This window comes from Zosterops lateralis (assembly GCF_965231275.1).
Source record: "Zosterops lateralis genome assembly, chromosome: 3".
Classification (NCBI taxonomy): Eukaryota; Metazoa; Chordata; class Aves; order Passeriformes; family Zosteropidae; genus Zosterops; species Zosterops lateralis.
Window position 1 is genome coordinate 73,484,021 of NC_139764.1, and position 6,904 is coordinate 73,490,924.

Genomic DNA, 6,904 nt, shown 5'->3' on the forward strand with positions numbered 1-6,904 from the left:
TTACTTGAACTTTTTGAGATATTTTGGAGGTTGTACCTAGTTATTTGACAGAAAAAAATAAAAATGGAGAACAAAAAATCAGAAGATTGAATGCACCTCTGACTAGATAGGAAGAAAAAACCACTTCCTTTATACGCAATTTTTGCAGACGTCTTGTCCTGGATCAAAGCTTGTTGTACACCTCACACATAGCAGCAGCGTCTTAGTGAGCTTGACTATATGAAATCATATTTTGAGAAAGGGATATGGGAATAAGGCCAAATTTATGTCTGTAACTTCATTATTTTTGAGAGAATCACTTCTAGGAAAAAGTCACAAGGCATGAGTTCTCCTTCCTGTGTGTAAAGCATACTCTGTATTTGCAAATTTTATATTTAGCCCATGAAGAAAGAATAGTAATATGGATAGTTTCAGTACACTAAATGTGCCATCAGTTTTGGCTAGGTGACTGGCTCATACAGTTCATTTAACAGGATCTAGTCTAGTTATGTCTGAGCACAGACGCAAGGTAGCAGCGCAGCAGCTTTCATGGTAGATGGAAGCGGAGCAGAAAGTAGTTATGAACCAGTAGCAAGCCATCACTGAGAAGTGACTTCAGCATTAGAGACACCTCCTTTGACATTTCCATCAGAAATCAACTTTAGATATCATACTTTCTGACATCTGCTTAGCCAATGACTCATGAACTGAACCACTCTCATACACAACTCCTGACGGCAAGAAAGCCATTCAGCCTCTTGGTATTCACAGCCACAGCTGACACACAGGCAAACCAGATTTTAAAGTCTGGAGCTCAAGTGTCAGCCCTGAGACCTGTACCTCAGCACTCATTTGAGACTTGAAGGTTGATTTGTTTATTCCCTTGAAGGGTTATTGCATGTTTTCTCTCCTTTTGTCAGTAGGCTTCAGAATGACTTGTAACAGCAACAAAAACCATGTGGAACAGAGCTGTTCCAGGGTGGATAGGGCTGATGAAATGTTCTGAGCTCCTGTGACTAAAGCCTGCATACCTACTGAGGAATCCTGTCACAAATGTGCTAAAAGTCTGAATCTCTGTAACTTGTCTTTCTACAGAAGCAAGTCTTAAGTGTTTGTGTCTGCCAGTTTCTGTACATGTATCTATCTGACCAGACAAGTTTTATAGAAGATTTTCAGCTGTCTGGCAGTTTTAATACTCATAAGATTCCTAAAAAGTTCACAGAAATAGACTGCTGGGAGAGGGGAGACCTTCTAGTGTCAACCTGAGGGAAAAATTTCAGATGCAGTGAAATCCCTGTCAAATGAGAGATCTTGCCTGGGAGGAGAAGTGCTGTGATGCCTCAGCAGCATGAAGAGCATCAGTCACAGCTCCTCCACAGAGAGGCACTGGAAGATCTGACCATAGCATGCAAATCCATAAGAAGTCAAGCTTCACCAATGCTATGTTTCCTGGACCCCTACTAATGCCCAATAAGACAGTAGTCGGGTGCTAACCTCCAGAATTCCTTGTCCCATTGCAGAAGCAGAAAGAAGAATAGCTTTGGGGGTGATGTGACAGCTGCAAAACAGGCAGAGAAAAGGCCCAGGAGCAAATCTGACACAACTACCTTGATCAATGTTTGCTTAGAAAGGAAGATTTATATTCCTTGTTTATATCAAGAACCTGAAGTGAAATACTGACCACTTTGAAGCTAGTGACAGATCTCCCATAACCAGGATTTCATCACAGTTCCTTTCTGCAGACTCCTCTGTGATTTGTTGTACATTAAGAGCAAGGGGAAGTTAAAATGCTCTGAATCAGGAAAAATATTTTACAGAGCTAGGTAATTTGAAAAACATCTTTCATCTGTTAAGGTTTGAGCTTCTCCCAGTAATAACAAGAACTTGATCAAGCATGAACACTCCCTAGCTATCTATAGATTTGTACGACACAACCTTAGAAATGTCATTGGCACACTTCACACTATAATCAATACATTCTTTTTAACCTTTATGCAAGAAGGTTGAGATACAGACTAAGATTGATAAAAAGACTCTCCTGCAGTGTGAAAGGTGCCAGACTAGAGAAAGAGCAGAACTGGGAGATTTTGTTAGCATAACACACAAACTGAAATGTGCTGTTTTAATTCCCAGGGGCTGCAGGTTTGAGTGTGAACATAAATCCAAACCAAACTTCCAAAGTGAATAATTCAGATTCCTTGTCTCCTCAGGTCCCAGATTTCTTACCCTTCTTGGGGGCATCAGAGTCTTGCCACTGTCTACGTTGTCATGCTTTTTCTGATTTTCATGAGCATTCTGAAGATCTGAAGAACTTCCTTATTGTTCTTAGTAGTCTTAATGCTGGGGAGAGGACTGCTGCCCCTGTCTCACCCTCCAGCATAATGGGAAATGTAGCCTGTGATGGTGTGTACGGTACTAGAAGTTCTGCCATGGCTATTCTACCAAGGTGGGTGAAAGAAGCACCTCAGAGTTTCTGGAGGTTTTACCCAGCAAATTCCCAAAGGTTTCCCAGCAGCTGACCAACAGGAAAAAACATTTTCATCTCCACAACATGATGTTTTTTTATGAATCTGAGAACAGCTGAAGTGCTTAGCAAGTGTTTTTCTTCTCCTGCTGTCTTATTAGAGGGCAGGGATTTCTTGACTGTTGACCCTGTCCCCCATCAAAAAAAAAAAAAAATCTGCTGTGCCAAAGGAAATGTGCAAGTGACTGTGATGGGACCTTGTAATGACATTACAGGATTGTGTCTTGAATATTGGCATTGAATACTTACAGCACATACTGAGTGAGCCCAAAAAGGACCCTGATCCTCTCCAGCTATAAAGACAGGGTCTCATCCTTATTATCTCATTTAAGTACTTCTCAGCTTATTTCTTATGTCACCAGAAACAGATCTCAATGCAACTTATTCTGCAGTTTCTCTCTCTGAAAATGTTCACTACCATATAATCTTTTTCTTTTTATTGTTGTTTTCTTTATCTCTGGTTCCTATATCATGTCCCAAGGGGAAATATAAAGATTTGAAAATAGAAATGTATGAAAATAAAGACTGGATTTTTTTTTTCCAAAAAGAACTGAAGCAGAAAGATTGTTGCTTGACCCCAAAATTACTCCTTTTCACAAGAAATCCAGCTTTGGCCATGGTAAATATTTTATTATCTTAAGCTGTTTTGTGCAATTAACAGTAGACCATCACCACTTATAAACATATATGAATTACAATGATAAAATGTCTGTTTTTCTATTTTGTGTACAAGTTGATCTCCACAATTCAGTTGATAATTGTTCCCAAAGAATCTTCTTGTAAAACAAAGAGTAATTTTGAGGAAAAAGGGTAGTACTAACGTGAACAAACTGGAATGATTGAACACTTGCCTTTTGCTTGCTGACCAGTGTCCAATAGAAACAAGTGACAACAAAAACTGAACCCCAGACCTTGTTTTGTTTTCCTGTTTGTGGTTTGTTATCATATTCAGCATTATTAAACTTTTTTGTTTAAAAATAATAGTGTACAGTGCTGTCATGTGGAAAAGAAAATATATAGTTTGAGCACTCTGCCTTTTGCATAAGTTAGTTTTCTGTATGGTCTGTAGGTCAACGAAATTAGTTTTTTATTCTTTATTATTTTCCCTTTACAGGTCCCATTATGTTCCAGTTTTTAAGTGAAAGAAGGGCAAGAGGCAAGAGGAGCTGTCTGCAAATCAGAACTTTATGAGAAAATATTTTAAACTGTGAATGACTCAGTAGCAACTCACTAATGTGTCATTGAGTACCAGAGACATGCTAGGCAACTGAGAGAGAAAAAATAGAAGCTAGACAATAATTTTTGGTTTGAGAAGTTGTTCACAAAAGCAAAACTAGTAACTCATTAAGATTTCAGACTGCACTTGTAGAGAACAAAAAATGAAGTGTTTTAAGTTCAGGTCAGTGCCTACAGAAATGGACAAATTAGCCACGTAACTGGACTTGCATTGATGTGCAGATAATTTCTTTCTTTAAAGTTCTTAAGAGATCTGCATGCTCTTATATTGAAATATTATTTAGAAGTTTATTTGTGAAAGACACAGATTGAGTATATTGCAATAGGCGAATATTTTGTTATAAATACTTCTAATGTTAATATGTTATAAGATAACCAAACTTCATCGACTACGTGTATGTGTGTGCGCTTGCATATGTGCATAAAAATATATGCATGCATATATGCACTATATATATATAGTGTAGATGGACAATTCATCATGTGCATGAAATTTTATTTTTTCTAAAAAAAGCATTTTATTGTCTATAACCTAAAGTACAAAAACCAGAATTGTGAATATCTTCAACACCTCCAAAATAATATTTAAAAGTCTATATCAGTTTCAGGAAAAGTGTTCTGAGACAAAAATATCTTCATAAAATTTTCTCTATTAAGTATAAAACATTCTGCTTAGTCATGAATGAAAGTAGAAGCAAAAGTCTTTGATAAATATTGAAGGTAAACAAGATTAGCAAATGTATTGTTAATCCTGGAAAGAAACAAATGTATTTGACTAGAAATCCTGCATTTAAACTAGGTAATGATATACAAAGACCTTTCTTTTTATATATGCCTGATATAAATGCTCGTAGATGCCTATACATATGAATATGTACGTATATATGCACCTAATGTAGCTTGCAATGTGAGACAGCTGAATATAGGCAGGATGCAGAGTCATGTATATTTTCATCCTATTTTCATCTTATAAAATTTTCTGTTTCTTTTTCCATTACACAGGGTTTTGTGCATCAGGTAAAATTTCAGAAGAAATTAATTGAAGAGCTGCTAGTGACTAAAATCAAATCAGTATTTCACCTCCACATGACATGGTTTGCTTCCTTCCTGCTAGCATTAAATAGCAAGCAACAAATAAAGACACATTGCAGTGGAACCAACAACAATTGTTTCTTCAGTCTATGCACTTGACAAATACCTTAAAAGAAGATGTATAAGGATTCTCTTATACTAAATTTAGTATAGGAAATCTTTAATAACTGGAACTGACTATAATTTCCTCCTTTAGACTGTTCTGTTTCAATGTTTCATAAATCCTTGTATTGATTAACTTTACATGGAATGTTGTACAGCCTTAAACACAAGAAATTAAACTGAATGGCAGGTGAATTTTAGCAGAGTCCTTCCAGCCAACACAGCAAAACAACAAAGCAGAAAAAATGAAACACAGAAAGTATAAATCCAAATATATACAAAGGAATATTAATGCCAGTAAATGAGTCAGTTGTTAAAGTTCTGAATTTTTCTTGGCTGAGTTTTTAGAACCAAAAGCCTCATGGAAGAATAAAATACTTTATACATACTTACAGCATATATTAACATGATTATAAGAATTTAATGCATTTAAGATGTACAAATAAAATTCAATAGTGGAGATCATGAGAGAATGAAAAGTAAACTAGGAAAGCTACTTAACTGACATCTGAGATAGATAATTCCTCTGCAAATCTCCCTGAAGATTTTTCTGATAGAAAGACAAAATGGAGTGGAACGGAATGAAACAGAACGGAATAGAATAGAGTAGAATAGAATAGAATAGAATGGAATAGAAATTTCAGTCGGAAAGGACTTATGATGATGACCTCGTCCCACTGCAAGATTCTTCATGCTTATTTCATGTGACCTTCTTCACTTCAGGCTCTGAACTTGATTACTTGTACTGAGCACATTATACCTTTAAATTTCAAAGTCAGAGCCCTATTTCCCCATTTGTGGCCAGGGAGTTTCACAAAATCTACATTTTATAGACTCTAAAAACATTTGTGCTTGATTTTGGGTGTATGAGCAATATGGAATTGCTGAATTCCTCTACTGGGATACCTTTTTAGCTGAAAATGTAGGTAAATATTTTGCAAGAAACCAATTTATTTGAGAGAACAGTCCTATATCCTGAAGAGGAATGATGTTAGCATGTTGTGGGAGGATCTTTAACAGTGCAATCATCAAGTGCTTTGAACTGCTTTTCAGCTAAATAAAGATTTAATCTGAAAACATCAACACCGTGAAAAGAAACTGCTATACAGATCACTGCTTACAAGGACATTTTTTGGAAGAAAGACCTGTGTGGTGCTCTTTGGCTCAACATGCCCAGAAGGAGAAAGTGAAGGGATTGTTGGAGACATGCGTTTACATGCTTTTGCTCTTTAGAGACCAGCTCATCAATGTTTTTCCTGCACACTGAGCACTGCCTTTGTCCTCCTGCCCTGCTCTCCTGGAGCCATTGGCAACCTTCTGGGTGCTTCTTGGGCTTCATGGTTTGTTGGCCACTGCTCATGGAGTTTAGGAAGAACATTAAAAGCATTATAAGTTTATGCCTCTGAAAGTTACAGAGGAATAACACTGGGCCTGGGTCTCCTTGGTATGAAAACTTTTGTTGGCTGTTTGGCAGTGTAGAGTAGGTATAGATTAAACTTGTGTCCCATTTAAAGAACACTATGGTGTTACAACAAGATCACATGCCACCTTGTTTCTTGTGATACACCCTTCTGGCAGCTCAGCATCTCAAAGTCAAAACTAGTGCTACTGTAGCTGAGAAAAAGATAAAGTTTAGCTAATTATGTTTAAGTTTGTACTGGCGCAGAGGCACTAGGGAAGCAACCTAAGTGACAAGAGAAGTTAGAGAAGCCCCCATCCCTCTTGCACTGTCTAATCCAGCAATTCATGTAGCCAAGGAACTGAACAGATTTTGCCTCAGTTTGATATTATATGATATTTTTTCAACAAACTAGAGTGTGCCACAACGTCCTGATGGTAACTGCCTACTGAAATGCTGTTCTGTTTCTGTCTTTGCTGTTTCAGGGATTGAATGTGCAATGTGGTTAAAAACTGACTCGAAGTTTTGGCTTTGGGGAGATTAAATTCATCTTTGGCACAGAGCAGTTCTGT